This window comes from Phalangium opilio, unplaced genomic scaffold, assembly GCF_054372755.1.
Source record: "Phalangium opilio isolate 3A_F unplaced genomic scaffold, DU_Popi_V2 ptg000100l_1, whole genome shotgun sequence".
NCBI classification, from domain to species: domain Eukaryota; kingdom Metazoa; phylum Arthropoda; class Arachnida; order Opiliones; family Phalangiidae; genus Phalangium; species Phalangium opilio.
Genome location: NW_028324203.1, coordinates 270,062 through 288,895, shown reverse-complemented (window position 1 = coordinate 288,895; position 18,834 = coordinate 270,062). Strand labels below are relative to the sequence as shown.

The 18,834-nt window shown below is 42.9% G+C and overlaps 9 non-coding genes across 9 annotated transcripts; all 9 read left to right on the top strand.

Annotated features, from left to right (window-relative positions):
• The first annotated feature begins 167 nt into the window (after nucleotides 1-167).
• TRNAL-CAA (transfer RNA leucine (anticodon CAA)) lies at nucleotides 168-289 on the top strand. Its single transcript has 2 exons — nucleotides 168-205; nucleotides 244-289. It is a non-coding gene; the product is annotated as a tRNA-Leu (tRNA).
• Nucleotides 290-1,677: 1,388 nt separating this feature from the next.
• Nucleotides 1,678-1,799, top strand: TRNAL-CAA (transfer RNA leucine (anticodon CAA)). Its single transcript has 2 exons — nucleotides 1,678-1,715; nucleotides 1,754-1,799. It is a non-coding gene; the product is annotated as a tRNA-Leu (tRNA).
• A 2,522-nt stretch (nucleotides 1,800-4,321) lies between these two features.
• Nucleotides 4,322-4,444, top strand: TRNAL-CAA (transfer RNA leucine (anticodon CAA)). The gene is made up of 2 exons: nucleotides 4,322-4,359; nucleotides 4,399-4,444. It is a non-coding gene; the product is annotated as a tRNA-Leu (tRNA).
• A 1,388-nt stretch (nucleotides 4,445-5,832) lies between these two features.
• TRNAL-CAA (transfer RNA leucine (anticodon CAA)) lies at nucleotides 5,833-5,954 on the top strand. The gene is made up of 2 exons: nucleotides 5,833-5,870; nucleotides 5,909-5,954. It is a non-coding gene; the product is annotated as a tRNA-Leu (tRNA).
• Nucleotides 5,955-7,342: 1,388 nt separating this feature from the next.
• Nucleotides 7,343-7,464, top strand: TRNAL-CAA (transfer RNA leucine (anticodon CAA)). Its single transcript has 2 exons — nucleotides 7,343-7,380; nucleotides 7,419-7,464. It is a non-coding gene; the product is annotated as a tRNA-Leu (tRNA).
• Nucleotides 7,465-11,300: 3,836 nt separating this feature from the next.
• On the top strand, nucleotides 11,301-11,422 carry TRNAL-CAA (transfer RNA leucine (anticodon CAA)). The gene is made up of 2 exons: nucleotides 11,301-11,338; nucleotides 11,377-11,422. It is a non-coding gene; the product is annotated as a tRNA-Leu (tRNA).
• A 255-nt stretch (nucleotides 11,423-11,677) lies between these two features.
• Nucleotides 11,678-11,799, top strand: TRNAL-CAA (transfer RNA leucine (anticodon CAA)). Its single transcript has 2 exons — nucleotides 11,678-11,715; nucleotides 11,754-11,799. It is a non-coding gene; the product is annotated as a tRNA-Leu (tRNA).
• Nucleotides 11,800-13,561: 1,762 nt separating this feature from the next.
• TRNAL-CAA (transfer RNA leucine (anticodon CAA)) lies at nucleotides 13,562-13,683 on the top strand. Its single transcript has 2 exons — nucleotides 13,562-13,599; nucleotides 13,638-13,683. It is a non-coding gene; the product is annotated as a tRNA-Leu (tRNA).
• Nucleotides 13,684-17,523: 3,840 nt separating this feature from the next.
• Nucleotides 17,524-17,645, top strand: TRNAL-CAA (transfer RNA leucine (anticodon CAA)). Its single transcript has 2 exons — nucleotides 17,524-17,561; nucleotides 17,600-17,645. It is a non-coding gene; the product is annotated as a tRNA-Leu (tRNA).
• Nucleotides 17,646-18,834: the final 1,189 nt, after the last annotated feature.

Here is an 18,834-nt window from a genome sequence, read left to right as displayed (position 1 = left end):
AGGCGACAGACTCAAGGGTTCTTAGTTTCATTGGTTCACGATGTCAATCTGTGTGTTCTGGGCCTCGTATGAGGGCGTGGGTTCGAATCCCACTTCTGACACGATATGTTTTATGAAAATAACTGGAAGAGATGTAATTTTAAAACGTCCAAATTACACAAAATCACGTCAGGATGGCCGAGCGGTCTAAGGCGCCAGACTCAAGGGGCTTAGCTTCCTTCGTTCACGATGTGAATCTGTGAATTCTGGTCCTCGTATGAGGGCGTGGGTTTGAATCCCACTTCTGACACGATATGTTTTATGAAAATAACTGGAAGAGATGTAATTTTAAAACGTCCAAATTACACTAAACCACGTCAGGATGACCGAGCGGTCTAAGGCGACAGACTCAAGGGTTCTTAGTTTCATTGGTTCACGATGTCAATCTGTGTGTTCTGGGCCTCGTATGAGGGCGTGGGTTCGAATCCCACTTCTGGCACGATATGTTTTATGAAAATAACTGGAAGAGATGTAATTTTAAAACGTCCAAATTACACAAAACCATGTCAGGATTGCCGAGCGGTCTAAGGCTACAGATTCAAGGGTTCTTAGTTTCATTGGTTCACGATGTCAATCTGTGTATTCCGGTCCTCGTTTGAGGGCGTGGGTTCGAATTCCACTTCTGAAACGATGTGTTTTATGAAAATAACTGGAAGAGATGTAATTTTAAAACGTCCAAATTACACAAAACCATGTCAGGATTGCCGAGCTGTCTAAGGCTACAGATTCAAGGGTTCTTAGTTTCATTGGATCACGATGTGAATCTATGTATTCCGGTCCTCGTTTGATAGCGTGGGTTCGAATTCCACTTCTGAAACGATATGTTTTATGAAAATAACTGGAAGAGATGTAATTTTAAAACGTCCAAATTACACTAAACCACGCCAGGATGACCGAGCGGTCTAAGGCGACAGACTCAAGGGTTCTTAGTTTCATTGGTTCACGATGTCAATCTGTGTATTCTGGGCCTCGTATGAGGGCGTGGGTTCGAATCCCACTTCTGACACGATATGTTTTATGAAAATAACTGGAAGAGATGTAATTTTAAAACGTCCAAATTACACAAAACCATGTCAGGATTGCCGAGCTGTCTAAGGCTACAGATTCAAGGGTTCTTAGTTTCATTGGATCACGATGTGAATCTATGTATTCCGGTCCTCGTTTGAGGGCGTGGGTTCGAATTCCACTTCTGAAACGATATGTTTTATGAAAATAACTGGAAGAGATGTAATTTTAAAACGTCCAAATTACACTAAACCACGCCAGGATGACCGAGCGGTCTAAGGCGACAGACTCAAGGGGCTTAGCTTCCTTCGTTCACGATGTGAATCTGTGAATTCTGGTCCTCGTATGAGGGCGTGGGTTTGAATCCCACTTCTGACACGATATGTTTTATGAAAATAACTGGAAGAGATGTAATTTTAAAACGTCCAAATTACACAAAACCATGTCAGGATGACCGAGCGGTCTAAGGCGACAGACTCAAGGGTTCTTAGTTTCATTGGTTCACGATGTCAATCTGTGTGTTCTGGGCCTCGTATGAGGGCGTGGGTTCGAATCCCACTTCTGACACGATATGTTTTATGAAAATAACTGGAAGAGATGTAATTTTAAAACGTCCAAATTACACAAAATCACGTCAGGATGGCCGAGCGGTCTAAGGCGCCAGACTCAAGGGGCTTAGCTTCCTTCGTTCACGATGTGAATCTGTGAATTCTGGTCCTCGTATGAGGGCGTGGGTTTGAATCCCACTTCTGACACGATATGTTTTATGAAAATAACTGGAAGAGATGTAATTTTAAAACGTCCAAATTACACTACACCACGTCAGGATGACCGAGCGGTCTAAGGCGACAGACTCAAGGGTTCTTAGTTTCATTGGTTCACGATGTCAATCTGTGTGTTCTGGGCCTCGTATGAGGGCGTGGGTTCGAATCCCACTTCTGGCACGATATGTTTTATGAAAATAACTGGAAGAGATGTAATTTTAAAACGTCCAAATTACACAAAACCATGTCAGGATTGCCGAGCGGTCTAAGGCTACAGATTCAAGGGTTCTTAGTTTCATTGGTTCACGATGTCAATCTGTGTATTCCGGTCCTCGTTTGAGGGCGTGGGTTCGAATTCCACTTCTGAAACGATGTGTTTTATGAAAATAACTGGAAGAGATGTAATTTTAAAACGTCCAAATTACACAAAACCATGTCAGGATTGCCGAGCTGTCTAAGGCTACAGATTCAAGGGTTCTTAGTTTCATTGGATCACGATGTGAATCTATGTATTCCGGTCCTCGTTTGAGGGCGTGGGTTCGAATTCCACTTCTGAAACGATATGTTTTATGAAAATAACTGGAAGAGATGTAATTTTAAAACGTCCAAATTACACTAAACCACGCCAGGATGACCGAGCGGTCTAAGGCGACAGACTCAAGGGTTCTTAGTTTCATTGGATCACGATGTGAATCTATGTATTCCGGTCCTCGTTTGAGGGCGTGGGTTCGAATTCCACTTCTGAAACGATATGTTTTATGAAAATAACTGGAAGAGATGTAATTTTAAAACGTCCAAATTACACTAAACCACGCCAGGATGACCGAGCGGTCTAAGGCGACAGACTCAAGGGTTCTTAGTTTCATTGGTTCACGATGTCAATCTGTGTATTCTGGGCCTCGTATGAGGGCGTGGGTTCGAATCCCACTTCTGAAACGATATGTTTTATGAAAATAACTGGAAGAGATGTAATTTTAAAACGTCCAAATTACACTAAACCACGCCAGGATGACCGAGCGGTCTAAGGCGACAGACTCAAGGGTTCTTAGTTTCATTGGTTCACGATGTCAATCTGTGTATTCTGGGCCTCGTATGAGGGCGTGGGTTCGAATCCCACTTCTGACACGATATGTTTTATGAAAATAACTGGAAGAGATGTAATTTTAAAACGTCCAAATTACACTAAACCACGTCAGGATGACCGAGCGGTCTAAGGCGACAGACTCAAGGGTTCTTAGTTTCATTGGTTCACGATGTCAATCTGTGTGTTCTGGGCCTCGTATGAGGGCGTGGGTTCGAATCCCACTTCTGGCACGATATGTTTTATGAAAATAACTGGAAGAGATGTAATTTTAAAACGTCCAAATTACACAAAACCATGTCAGGTTTGCCGAGCGGTCTAAGGCTACAGATTCAAGGGTTCTTAGTTTCATTGGATCACGATGTGAATCTGTGTATTCCGGTCCTCGTTTGAGGGCGTGGGTTCGAATTCCACTTCTGAAACGATGTGTTTTATGAAAATAACTGGAAGAGATGTAATTTTAAAACGTCCAAATTACACAAAACCATGTCAGGATTGCCGAGCTGTCTAAGGCTACAGATTCAAGGGTTCTTAGTTTCATTGGATCACGATGTGAATCTATGTATTCCGGTCCTCGTTTGAGGGCGTGGGTTCGAATTCCACTTCTGAAACGATATGTTTTATGAAAATAACTGGAAGAGATGTAATTTTAAAACGTCCAAATTACACTAAACCACGCCAGGATGACCGAGCGGTCTAAGGCGACAGACTCAAGGGTTCTTAGTTTCATTGGTTCACGATGTCAATCTGTGTATTCTGGGCCTCGTATGAGGGCGTGGGTTCGAATCCCACTTCTGACACGATATGTTTTATGAAAATAACTGGAAGAGATGTAATTTTAAAACGTCCAAATTACACAAAACCATGTCAGGATTGCCGAGCTGTCTAAGGCTACAGATTCAAGGGTTCTTAGTTTCATTGGATCACGATGTGAATCTATATATTCCGGTCCTCGTTTGAGGGCGTGGGTTCGAATTCCACTTCTGAAACGATATGTTTTATGAAAATAACTGGAAGAGATGTAATTTTAAAACGTCCAAATTACACTAAACCACGCCAGGATGACCGAGCGGTCTAAGGCGACAGACTCAAGGGGCTTAGCTTCCTTCGTTCACGATGTGAATCTGTGAATTCTGGTCCTCGTATGAGGGCGTGGGTTTGAATCCCACTTCTGACACGATATGTTTTATGAAAATAACTGGAAGAGATGTAATTTTAAAACGTCCAAATTACACAAAACCATGTCAGGATGACCGAGCGGTCTAAGGCGACAGACTCAAGGGTTCTTAGTTTCATTGGTTCACGATGTCAATCTGTGTGTTCTGGGCCTCGTATGAGGGCGTGGGTTCGAATCCCACTTCTGACACGATATGTTTTATGAAAATAACTGGAAGAGATGTAATTTTAAAACGTCCAAATTACACAAAATCACGTCAGGATGGCCGAGCGGTCTAAGGCGACAGACTCAAGGGTTCTTAGTTTCATTGGTTCACGATGTCAATCTGTGTATTCTGGGCCTCGTATGAGGGCGTGGGTTCGAATCCCACTTCTGACACGATATGTTTTATGAAAATAACTGGAAGAGATGTAATTTTAAAACGTCCAAATTACACTAAACCACGTCAGGATGACCGAGCGGTCTAAGGCGACAGACTCAAGGGTTCTTAGTTTCATTGGTTCACGATGTCAATCTGTGTGTTCTGGGCCTCGTATGAGGGCGTGGGTTCGAATCCCACTTCTGGCACGATATGTTTTATGAAAATAACTGGAAGAGATGTAATTTTAAAACGTCCAAATTACACAAAACCATGTCAGGTTTGCCGAGCGGTCTAAGGCTACAGATTCAAGGGTTCTTAGTTTCATTGGATCACGATGTGAATCTGTGTATTCCGGTCCTCGTTTGAGGGCGTGGGTTCGAATTCCACTTCTGAAACGATGTGTTTTATGAAAATAACTGGAAGAGATGTAATTTTAAAACGTCCAAATTACACAAAACCATGTCAGGATTGCCGAGCTGTCTAAGGCTACAGATTCAAGGGTTCTTAGTTTCATTGGATCACGATGTGAATCTATGTATTCCGGTCCTCGTTTGAGGGCGTGGGTTCGAATTCCACTTCTGAAACGATATGTTTTATGAAAATAACTGGAAGAGATGTAATTTTAAAACGTCCAAATTACACTAAACCACGCCAGGATGACCGAGCGGTCTAAGGCGACAGACTCAAGGGTTCTTAGTTTCATTGGTTCACGATGTCAATCTGTGTATTCTGGGCCTCGTATGAGGGCGTGGGTTCGAATCCCACTTCTGACACGATATGTTTTATGAAAATAACTGGAAGAGATGTAATTTTAAAACGTCCAAATTACACAAAACCATGTCAGGATTGCCGAGCTGTCTAAGGCTACAGATTCAAGGGTTCTTAGTTTCATTGGATCACGATGTGAATCTATATATTCCGGTCCTCGTTTGAGGGCGTGGGTTCGAATTCCACTTCTGAAACGATATGTTTTATGAAAATAACTGGAAGAGATGTAATTTTAAAACGTCCAAATTACACTAAACCACGCCAGGATGACCGAGCGGTCTAAGGCGACAGACTCAAGGGGCTTAGCTTCCTTCGTTCACGATGTGAATCTGTGAATTCTGGTCCTCGTATGAGGGCGTGGGTTTGAATCCCACTTCTGACACGATATGTTTTATGAAAATAACTGGAAGAGATGTAATTTTAAAACGTCCAAATTACACAAAACCATGTCAGGATGACCGAGCGGTCTAAGGCGACAGACTCAAGGGTTCTTAGTTTCATTGGTTCACGATGTCAATCTGTGTGTTCTGGGCCTCGTATGAGGGCGTGGGTTCGAATCCCACTTCTGACACGATATGTTTTATGAAAATAACTGGAAGAGATGTAATTTTAAAACGTCCAAATTACACAAAATCACGTCAGGATGGCCGAGCGGTCTAAGGCGCCAGACTCAAGGGGCTTAGCTTCCTTCGTTCACGATGTGAATCTGTGAATTCTGGTCCTCGTATGAGGGCGTGGGTTTGAATCCCACTTCTGACACGATATGTTTTATGAAAATAACTGGAAGAGATGTAATTTTAAAACGTCCAAATTACACTAAACCACGTCAGGATGACCGAGCGGTCTAAGGCGACAGACTCAAGGGTTCTTAGTTTCATTGGTTCACGATGTCAATCTGTGTGTTCTGGGCCTCGTATGAGGGCGTGGGTTCGAATCCCACTTCTGGCACGATATGTTTTATGAAAATAACTGGAAGAGATGTAATTTTAAAACGTCCAAATTACACAAAACCATGTCAGGATTGCCGAGCGGTCTAAGGCTACAGATTCAAGGGTTCTTAGTTTCATTGGTTCACGATGTCAATCTGTGTATTCCGGTCCTCGTTTGAGGGCGTGGGTTCGAATTCCACTTCTGAAACGATGTGTTTTATGAAAATAACTGGAAGAGATGTAATTTTAAAACGTCCAAATTACACAAAACCATGTCAGGATTGCCGAGCTGTCTAAGGCTACAGATTCAAGGGTTCTTAGTTTCATTGGATCACGATGTGAATCTATGTATTCCGGTCCTCGTTTGAGGGCGTGGGTTCGAATTCCACTTCTGAAACGATATGTTTTATGAAAATAACTGGAAGAGATGTAATTTTAAAACGTCCAAATTACACTAAACCACGCCAGGATGACCGAGCGGTCTAAGGCGACAGACTCAAGGGTTCTTAGTTTCATTGGTTCACGATGTCAATCTGTGTATTCTGGGCCTCGTATGAGGGCGTGGGTTCGAATCCCACTTCTGACACGATATGTTTTATGAAAATAACTGGAAGAGATGTAATTTTAAAACGTCCAAATTACACAAAACCATGTCAGGATTGCCGAGCTGTCTAAGGCTACAGATTCAAGGGTTCTTAGTTTCATTGGATCACGATGTGAATCTATGTATTCCGGTCCTCGTTTGAGGGCGTGGGTTCGAATTCCACTTCTGAAACGATATGTTTTATGAAAATAACTGGAATAGATGTAATTTTAAAACGTCCAAATTACACTAAACCACGCCAGGATGACCGAGCGGTCTAAGGCGACAGACTCAAGGGGCTTAGCTTCCTTCGTTCACGATGTGAATCTGTGAATTCTGGTCCTCGTATGAGGGCGTGGGTTTGAATCCCACTTCTGACACGATATGTTTTATGAAAATAACTGGAAGAGATGTAATTTTAAAACGTCCAAATTACACAAAACCATGTCAGGATGACCGAGCGGTCTAAGGCGACAGACTCAAGGGTTCTTAGTTTCATTGGTTCACGATGTCAATCTGTGTGTTCTGGGCCTCGTATGAGGGCGTGGGTTCGAATCCCACTTCTGACACGATATGTTTTATGAAAATAACTGGAAGAGATGTAATTTTAAAACGTCCAAATTACACAAAATCACGTCAGGATGGCCGAGCGGTCTAAGGCGCCAGACTCAAGGGGCTTAGCTTCCTTCGTTCACGATGTGAATCTGTGAATTCTGGTCCTCGTATGAGGGCGTGGGTTTGAATCCCACTTCTGACACGATATGTTTTATGAAAATAACTGGAAGAGATGTAATTTTAAAACGTCCAAATTACACTAAACCACGTCAGGATGACCGAGCGGTCTAAGGCGACAGACTCAAGGGTTCTTAGTTTCATTGGTTCACGATGTCAATCTGTGTGTTCTGGGCCTCGTATGAGGGCGTGGGTTCGAATCCCACTTCTGGCACGATATGTTTTATGAAAATAACTGGAAGAGATGTAATTTTAAAACGTCCAAATTACACAAAACCATGTCAGGATTGCCGAGCGGTCTAAGGCTACAGATTCAAGGGTTCTTAGTTTCATTGGTTCACGATGTCAATCTGTGTATTCTGGGCCTCGTATGAGGGCGTGGGTTCGAATCCCACTTCTGACACGATGTTTTACGAAAATAACTGGAAGAGATGTAATTTAAAAACGTCCAAATTACACAAAATCACGTCAGGATGGCCGAACGGTCTAAGGCGCCAGACTCAAGGGGCTTAGCTTCCTTCGTTCACGAAGTGAATCTGTGTTATTCTGGGCCTCGTATGAGGGCGTGGGTTCGAATCCCTTTTCTGACACGATATGTTTTATGAAAATAACTGGAAGAGATGTATTTTAAAACGTCCAAATTACACAAAACCATGTCAGGATTGCCGAGGTGTCTAAGGCTACAGATTCAAGGGTTCTTAGTTTCATTGGATCACGATGTGAATCTGTGTATTCCGGTCCTCGTTTGTGGGCGTGGGTTCGAATTCCACTTCTGAAACGATGTGTTTTATGAAAATAACTGGAAGAGATGTAATTTTAAACGTCTAAATGACTTAAAACCACGGCAGGATGGCCGAGCGGTGTAAGGCGCCAGACTCAAGGGGCTTAGCTTCCTTCGTTCACGATGTGAAACTGTGTCATTCTGGGCCTCGTATGAGGGCGTGGGTTCGAATCCCACTTCTAACACGATATGTTTTATGAAAATAACTGGAAGAGATGTAATTTTAAAACGTCCAAATTACACTAAACCATGTCAGGATTGCCGAGCGGTCTAAGGCGACAGACTCAAGGGTTCTTAGTTTCATTGGTTCACGATGTCAATCTGTGTATTCTGGGCCTCGTATGAGGGCGTGGGTTCGAATCCCACTTCTGACACGATATATTTTATGGAAATAACTGGAAGAGATATAATTTTAAAACGTCCAAATTACACAAAACCATTTCAGGATTTCCGAGCGGTCTAAGGCTACAGATTCAAGGGTTCTTAGTTTCATTGGATCACGATGTGATTCTGTTTATTCTGGTCCTCGTTTGAGAGAGTGCGTTCGAATTCCATTTCTGACACGATGTTTTACGAAAATAACTGGAAGAGATGTAATTTAAAAACGTCCAAATTACACAAAATCACGTCAGGATGGCCGAACGGTCTAAGGCGCCAGACTCAAGGGGCTTAGCTTACTTCGTTCACGATGTGAATCTGTGAATTCTGGTCCTCGGATGAAGGCGTGGGTTCGAATCCCACTTCTGACACGATATGTTTTTGGAAAATAACTGGAAGAGATGTAATTTTAAAACGTCCAAATTACACAAAACCATGTCAGGTTTGCCGAGCGGTCTAAGTCTACAGATTCGAGGGTTCTTAGTTTCATTGGATCACGATGTGAATCTGTGTATTCCGGTCCTCGTTTGAGGGCGTGGGTTTGAATTCCACTTCTGAAACGATGTGTTTTATGAAAATAACTAGAAGAGATGTAATTTTAAACGTCTAAATGACTTAAAACCACGGCAGGATGGCCGAGCGGTGTAAGGCGCCAGACTCAAGGGGCTTAGCTTCCTTCGTTCACGATGTGAAACTGTGTCATTCTGGGCCTCGTATGAGGGCGTGGGTTCGAATCCCACTTCTGACACGATATATTTTATGAAAATAACTGGAAGAGATGTAATTTTAAAACGTCCAAATTACACTAAACCATGTCAGGATTGCCGAGCGGTCTAAGGCGACAGACTCAAGGGTTCTTAGTTTCATTGGTTCACGATGTCAATCTGTGTATTCTGGGCCTCGTATGAGGGCGTGGGTTCGAATCCCACTTCTGACACGATATGTTTTATGAAAATAACTGGAAGAGATGTAATTTTAAAACGTCCAAATTACACAAAACCATGTCAGGATTGCCGAGCGGTCTAAGGCTACAGATTCAAGGGTTCTTAGTTTCATTGGTTCACGATGTCAATCTGTGTATTCTGGGCCTCGTATGAGGGCGTGGGTTCGAATCCCACTTCTGACACGATATGTTTTTTGAAAATAACTGGAAGAGATGTAATTTTAATCGTCTAAATGACCTAAAACCACGGCAGGATGGCCGAGCGGTGTAAGGCGCCGGACTCAAGGGGTTTAGCTTCCTTCGTTCACGATGTGAAACTGTGTCATTCTGGGCCTCGTATGAGGGCGTGGGTTTGAATCCCACTTCTGACACGATATGTTTTATGAAAATAACTGGAAGAGATGTAATTTTAAAACGTCCAAATTACACTAAACCACGTCAGGATGACCGAGCGGTCTAAGGCGACAGACTCAAGGGTTCTTAGTTTCATTGGTTCACGATGTCAATCTGTGTATTCTGGGCCTCGTATGAGGGCGTGGGTTCGAATCCCACTTCTGACACGATATGTTTTATGAAAATAACTGGAAGAGATGTAATTTTAAAACGTCCAAATTACACAAAACCATGTCAGGTTTGCCGAGCGGTCTAAGGCTACAGATTCAAGGGTTCTTAGTTTCATTGGATCACGATGTGAATCTGTGTATTCCGGTCCTCGTTTGAGGGCGTGGGTTCGAATTCCACTTCTGAAACGATGTGTTTTATGAAAATAACTGGAAGAGATGTAATTTTAAAACGTCCAAATTACACAAAACCATGTCAGGATTGCCGAGCTGTCTAAGGCTACAGATTCAAGGGTTCTTAGTTTCATTGGATCACGATGTGAATCTATGTATTCCGTTCCTCGTTTGAGGGCGTGGGTTCGAATTCCACTTCTGAAACGATATGTTTTATGAAAATAACTGGAAGAGATGTAATTTTAAAACGTCCAAATTACACTAAACCACGCCAGGATGACCGAGCGGTCTAAGGCGACAGACTCAAGGGTTCTTAGTTTCATTGGTTCACGATGTCAATCTGTGTATTCTGGGCCTCGTATGAGGGCGTGGGTTCGAATCCCACTTCTGACACGATATGTTTTATGAAAATAACTGGAAGAGATGTAATTTTAAAACGTCCAAATTACACAAAACCATGTCAGGATTGCCGAGCTGTCTAAGGCTACAGATTCAAGGGTTCTTAGTTTCATTGGATCACGATGTGAATCTATGTATTCCGGTCCTCGTTTGAGGGCGTGGGTTCGAATTCCACTTCTGAAACGATATGTTTTATGAAAATAACTGGAAGAGATGTAATTTTAAAACGTCCAAATTACACTAAACCACGCCAGGATGACCGAGCGGTCTAAGGCGACAGACTCAAGGGGCTTAGCTTCCTTCGTTCACGATGTGAATCTGTGAATTCTGGTCCTCGTATGAGGGCGTGGGTTTGAATCCCACTTCTGACACGATATGTTTTATGAAAATAACTGGAAGAGATGTAATTTTAAAACGTCCAAATTACACAAAACCATGTCAGGATGACCGAGCGGTCTAAGGCGACAGACTCAAGGGTTCTTAGTTTCATTGGTTCACGATGTCAATCTGTGTGTTCTGGGCCTCGTATGAGGGCGTGGGTTCGAATCCCACTTCTGACACGATATGTTTTATGAAAATAACTGGAAGAGATGTAATTTTAAAACGTCCAAATTACACAAAATCACGTCAGGATGGCCGAGCGGTCTAAGGCGCCAGACTCAAGGGGCTTAGCTTCCTTCGTTCACGATGTGAATCTGTGAATTCTGGTCCTCGTATGAGGGCGTGGGTTTGAATCCCACTTCTGACACGATATGTTTTATGAAAATAACTGGAAGAGATGTAATTTTAAAACGTCCAAATTACACAAAACCATGTCAGGATGACCGAGCGGTCTAAGGCGACAGACTCAAGGGTTCTTAGTTTCATTGGTTCACGATGTCAATCTGTGTGTTCTGGGCCTCGTATGAGGGCGTGGGTTCGAATCCCACTTCTGACACGATATGTTTTATGAAAATAACTGGAAGAGATGTAATTTTAAAACGTCCAAATTACACAAAATCACGTCAGGATGGCCGAGCGGTCTAAGGCGCCAGACTCAAGGGGCTTAGCTTCCTTCGTTCACGATGTGAATCTGTGAATTCTGGTCCTCGTATGAGGGCGTGGGTTTGAATCCCACTTCTGACACGATATGTTTTATGAAAATAACTGGAAGAGATGTAATTTTAAAACGTCCAAATTACACTAAACCACGTCAGGATGACCGAGCGGTCTAAGGCGACAGACTCAAGGGTTCTTAGTTTCATTGGTTCACGATGTCAATCTGTGTGTTCTGGGCCTCGTATGAGGGCGTGGGTTCGAATCCCACTTCTGGCACGATATGTTTTATGAAAATAACTGGAAGAGATGTAATTTTAAAACGTCCAAATTACACAAAACCATGTCAGGATTGCCGAGCGGTCTAAGGCTACAGATTCAAGGGTTCTTAGTTTCATTGGTTCACGATGTCAATCTGTGTATTCTGGGCCTCGTATGAGGGCGTGGGTTCGAATCCCACTTCTGACACGATATGTTTTATGAAAATAACTGGAAGAGATGTAATTTTAAAACGTCCAAATTACACAAAACCATTTCAGGATTGCCGAGCGGTCTAAGGCTACAGATTCAAGGGTTCTTAGTTTCATTGGATCACGATGTGATTCTGTTTATTCTGGGACTCGTTTGAGAGAGTGCGTTCGAATTCCATTTCTGACACGATGTTTTACGAAAATAACTGGAAGAGATGTAATTTAAAAACGTCCAAATTACACAAAATCACGTCAGGATGGCCGAACGGTCTAAGGCGCCAGACTCAAGGGGCTTAGCTTCCTTCGTTCACGAAGTGAATCTGTGTTATTCTGGGCCTCGTATGAGGGCGTGGGTTCGAATCCCTTTTCTGACACGATCTGTTTTATGAAAATAACTGGAAGAGATGTATTTTAAAACGTCCAAATTACACAAAACCATGTCAGGATTGCCGAGGTGTCTAAGGCTACAGATTCAAGGGTTCTTAGTTTCATTGGATCACGATGTGAATCTGTGTATTCCGGTCCTCGTTTGTGGGCGTGGGTTCGAATTCCACTTCTGAAACGATGTGTTATATGAAAATAACTGGAAGAGATGTAATTTTAAACGTCTAAATGACTTAAAACCACGGCAGGATGGCCGAGCGGTGTAAGGCGCCAGACACAAGGGGCTTAGCTTCCTTCGTTCACGATGTGAAACTGTGTCATTCTGGGCCTCGTATGAGGGCGTGGGTTCGAATCCCACTTCTGACACGATATGTTTTATGAAAATAACTGGAAGAGATGTAATTTTAAAACGTCCAAATTACACAAAACCATGTCAGGATTGCCGAGCTGTCTAAGGCTACAGATTCAAGGGTTCTTAGTTTCATTGGATCACGATGTGAATCTATGTATTCCGGTCCTCGTTTGAGGGCGTGGGTTCGAATTCCACTTCTGAAACGATATGTTTTATGAAAATAACTGGAAGAGATGTAATTTTAAAACGTCCAAATTACACTAAACCACGCCAGGATGACCGAGCGGTCTAAGGCGACAGACTCAAGGGGCTTAGCTTCCTTCGTTCACGATGTGAATCTGTGAATTCTGGTCCTCGTATGAGGGCGTGGGTTTGAATCCCACTTCTGACACGATATGTTTTATGAAAATAACTGGAAGAGATGTAATTTTAAAACGTCCAAATTACACAAAACCATGTCAGGATGACCGAGCGGTCTAAGGCGACAGACTCAAGGGTTCTTAGTTTCATTGGTTCACGATGTCAATCTGTGTGTTCTGGGCCTCGTATGAGGGCGTGGGTTCGAATCCCACTTCTGACACGATATGTTTTATGAAAATAACTGGAAGAGATGTAATTTTAAAACGTCCAAATTACACAAAATCACGTCAGGATGGCCGAGCGGTCTAAGGCGCCAGACTCAAGGGGCTTAGCTTCCTTCGTTCACGATGTGAATCTGTGAATTCTGGTCCTCGTATGAGGGCGTGGGTTTGAATCCCACTTCTGACACGATATGTTTTATGAAAATAACTGGAAGAGATGTAATTTTAAAACGTCCAAATTACACTAAACCACGTCAGGATGACCGAGCGGTCTAAGGCGACAGACTCAAGGGTTCTTAGTTTCATTGGTTCACGATGTCAATCTGTGTGTTCTGGGCCTCGTATGAGGGCGTGGGTTCGAATCCCACTTCTGGCACGATATGTTTTATGAAAATAACTGGAAGAGATGTAATTTTAAAACGTCCAAATTACACAAAACCATGTAAGGATTGCCGAGCGGTCTAAGGCTACAGATTCAAGGGTTCTTAGTTTCATTGGTTCACGATGTCAATCTGTGTATTCTGGGCCTCGTATGAGGGCGTGGGTTCGAATCCCACTTCTGACACGATATGTTTTATGAAAATAACTGGAAGAGATGTAATTTTAAAACGTCCAAATTACACAAAACCATTTCAGGATTGCCGAGCGGTCTAAGGCTACAGATTCAAGGGTTCTTAGTTTCATTGGATCACGATGTGAATCTGTGTATTCCGGTCCTCGTTTGTGGGCGTGGGTTCGAATTCCACTTCTGAAACGATGTGTTATATGAAAATAACTGGAAGAGATGTAATTTTAAACGTCTAAATGACTTAAAACCACGGCAGGATGGCCGAGCGGTGTAAGGCGCCAGACTCAAGGGGCTTAGCTTCCTTCGTTCACGATGTGAAACTGTGTCATTCTGGGCCTCGTATGAGGGCGTGGGTTCGAATTCCACTTCTGACACGATATGTTTTATGAAAATAACTGGAAGAGATGTAATTTTAAAACGTCCAAATTACACTAAACCATGTCAGGATTGCCGAGCGGTCTAAGGCGACAGACTCAAGGGTTCTTAGTTTCATTGGTTCACGATGTCAATCTGTGTATTCTGGGCCTCGTATGAGGGCGTGGGTTCGAATCCCACTTCTGACACGATATATTTTATGGAAATAACTGGAAGAGATATAATTTTAAAACGTCCAAATTACACAAAACCATTTCAGGATTTCCGAGCGGTCTAAGGCTACAGATTCAAGGGTTCTTAGTTTCATTGGATCACGATGTGATTCTGTTTATTCTGGTCCTCGTTTGAGAGAGTGCGTTCGAATTCCATTTCTGACACGATGTTTTACGAAAATAACTGGAAGAGATGTAATTTAAAAACGTCCAAATTACACAAAATCACGTCAGGATGGCCGAACGGTCTAAGGCGCCAGACTCAAGGGGCTTAGCTTACTTCGTTCACGATGTGAATCTGTGAATTCTGGTCCTCGGATGAAGGCGTGGGTTCGAATCCCACTTCTGACACGATATGTTTTTGGAAAATAACTGGAAGAGATGTAATTTTAAAACGTCCAAATTACACAAAACCATGTCAGGTTTGCCGAGCGGTCTAAGTCTACAGATTCAAGGGTTCTTAGTTTCATTGGATCACGATGTGAATCTGTGTATTCCGGTCCTCGTTTGAGGGCGTGGGTTTGAATTCCACTTCTGAAACGATGTGTTTTATGAAAATAACTGGAAGAGATGTAATTTTAAACGTCTAAATGACTTAAAACCACGGCAGGATGGCCGAGCGGTGTAAGGCGCCAGACTCAAGGGGCTTAGCTTCCTTCGTTCACGATGTGAAACTGTGTCATTCTGGGCCTCGTATGAGGGCGTGGGTTCGAATCCCACTTCTGACACGATATGTTTTATGAAAATAACTGGAAGAGATGTAATTTTAAAACGTCCAAATTACACTAAACCATGTCAGGATTGCCGAGCGGTCTAAGGCGACAGACTCAAGGGTTCTTAGTTTCATTGGTTCACGATGTCAATCTGTGTATTCTGGGCCTCGTATGAGGGCGTGGGTTCGAATCCCACTTCTGACACGATATGTTTTATGAAAATAACTGGAAGAGATGTAATTTTAAAACGTCCAAATTACACTAAACCACGTCAGGATGACCGAGCGGTCTAAGGCGACAGACTCAAGGGTTCTTAGTTTCATTGGTTCACGATGTCAATCTGTGTATTCTGGGCCTCGTATGAGGGCGTGGGTTCGAATCCCACTTCTGACACGATATGTTTTATGAAAATAACTGGAAGAGATGTAATTTTAAAACGTCCAAATTACACAAAACCATGTCAGGATTGCCGAGCTGTCTAAGGCTACAGATTCAAGGGTTCTTAGTTTCATTGGATCACGATGTGAATCTATGTATTCCGGTCCTCGTTTGAGGGCGTGGGTTCGAATTCCACTTCTGAAACGATATGTTTTATGAAAATAACTGGAAGAGATGTAATTTTAAAACGTCCAAATTACACTAAACCACGCCAGGATGACCGAGCGGTCTAAGGCGACAGACTCAAGGGTTCTTAGTTTCATTGGTTCACGATGTCAATCTGTGTGTTCTGGGCCTCGTATGAGGGCGTGGGTTCGAATCCCACTTCTGACACGATATGTTTTATGAAAATAACTGGAAGAGATGTAATTTTAAAACGTCCAAATTACACAAAACCATGTCAGCATTGCCGAGCGGTCTAAGGCTACAGATTCAAGGGTTCTTAGTTTCATTGGTTCACGATGTCAATCTGTGTATTCTGGGCCTCGTATGAGGGCGTGGGTTCGAATCCCACTTCTGACACGATATGTTTTATGAAAATAACTGGAAGAGATGTAATTTTAAAACGTCCAAATTACACAAAACCATGTCAGGATTGCCGAGCTGTCTAAGGCTACAGATTCAAGGGTTCTTAGTTTCATTGGATCACGATGTGAATCTATGTATTCCGGTCCTCGTTTGAGGGCGTGGGTTCGAATTCCACTTCTGAAACGATATGTTTTATGAAAATAACTGGAAGAGATGTAATTTTAAAACGTCCAAATTACACTAAACCACGCCAGGATGACCGAGCGGTCTAAGGCGACAGACTCAAGGGTTCTTAGTTTCATTGGTTCACGATGTCAATCTGTGTGTTCTGGGCCTCGTATGAGGGCGTGGGTTCGAATCCCACTTCTGACACGATATGTTTTATGAAAATAACTGGAAGAGATGTAATTTTAAAACGTCCAAATTACACAAAACCATGTCAGCATTGCCGAGCGGTCTAAGGCTACAGATTCAAGGGTTCTTAGTTTCATTGGTTCACGATGTCAATCTGTGTATTCTGGGCCTCGTATGAGGGCGTGGGTTCGAATCCCACTTCTGACACGATATGTTTTATGAAAATAACTGGAAGAGATGTAATTTTAAACGTCTAAATGACCTAAAACCACGGCAGGATGGCCGAGCGGTGTAAGGCGCCAGACTCAAGGGGCTTAGCTTCCTTCGTTCACGATGTGAAACTGTGTCATTCTGGGCCTCGTATGAGGGCGTGGGTTCGAATCCCACTTCTGACACGATATGTTTTATGAAAATAACTGGAAGAGATGTAATTTTAAAACGTCCAAATTACACTAAACCACGCCAGGATGACCGAGCGGTCTAAGGCGACAGACTCAAGGGTTCTTAGTTTCATTGGTTCACGATGTCAATCTGTGTATTCTGGGCCTCGTATGAGGGCGTGGGTTCGAATCCCACTTCTGACAAGATATGTTTTATGAAAATAACTGGAAGAGATGTAATTTTAAAACGTCCAAATTACACAAAACCATGTCAGGATTGCCGAGCGGTCTAAGGCTACAGATTCAAGGGTTCTTAGTTTCATTTGTTCACGATGTCAATCTGTGTATTCTGGGCTTCGTATGAGGGCGTGGGTTCGAATCCCACTTCTGACACGATATGTTTTATGAAAATAACTGGAAGAGATGTAATTTTAAAACGTCCAAATTACACAAAATCACGTCAGGATGGCCGAGCGGTCTAAGGCGCCAGACTCAAGGGGCTTAGCTTCCTTCGTTCACGATGTGAATCTGTGAATTCTGGTCCTCGTATGAGGGCGTGGGTTTGAATCCCACTTCTGACACGATATGTTTTATGAAAATAACTGGAAGAGATGTAATTTTAAAACGTCCAAATTACACTAAACCACGCCAGGATGACCGAGCGGTCTAAGGCGACAGACTCAAGGGTTCTTAGTTTCATTGGTTCACGAAGTCAATCTGTGTGTTCTGGGCCTCGTATGAGGGCGTGGGTTCGAATCCCACTTCTGACACGATATGTTTTATGAAAATAACTGGAAGAGATGTAATTTTAAAACGTGCAAATTACACAAAACCATGTCAGCATTGCCGAGCGGTCTAAGGCTACAGATTCAAGGGTTCTTAGTTTCATTGGTTCACGATGTCAATCTGTGTATTCTGGGCCTCGTATGAGGGCGTGGGTTCGAATCCCACTTCTGACACGATATGTTTTATGAAAATAACTGGAAGAGATGTAATTTTAAACGTCTAAATGACCTAAAACCACGGCAGGATGGCCGAGCGGTGTAAGGCGCCGGACTCAAGGGGCTTAGCTTCCTTCGTTCACGATGTGAAACTGTGTCATTCTGGGCCTCGTATGTGGGCGTGGGTTCGAATCCCACTTCTGACACGATATGTTTTATGAAAATAACTGGAAGAGATGTAATTTTAAAACGTCCAAATTACACTAAACCACGTCAGGATGACCGAGCGGTCTAAGGCGACAGACTCAAGGGTTCTTAGTTTCATTGGTTCACGATGTCAATCTGTGTATTCTGGGCCTCGTATGAGGGCGTGGGTTCGAATCCCACTTCTGACACGATATGTTTTATGAAAATAACTGGAAGAGATGTAATTTTAAAACGTCCAAATTACACAAAACCATGTCAGCATTGCCGAGCGGTCTAAGGCTACAGATTCAAGGGTTCTTAGTTTCATTGGTTCACGATGTCAATCTGTGTATTCTGGGCCTCGTATGAGGGCGTGGGTTCGAATCCCACTTCTGACACGATATGTTTTTGGAAAATAACTGGAAGAGATGTAATTTTAAAACGTCCAAATTACACAAAACCATGTCAGGTTTGCCGAGCGGTCTAAGTCTACAGATTCAAGGGTTCTTAGTTTCATTGGATCACGATGTGAATCTGTGTATTCCGGTCCTCGTTTGAGGGCGTGGGCTCGAATCCAACTTCTGACACGATATGTTTTATGAAAATAACTGGAAGAGATGTAATTTTAAAACGTCCAAATTAC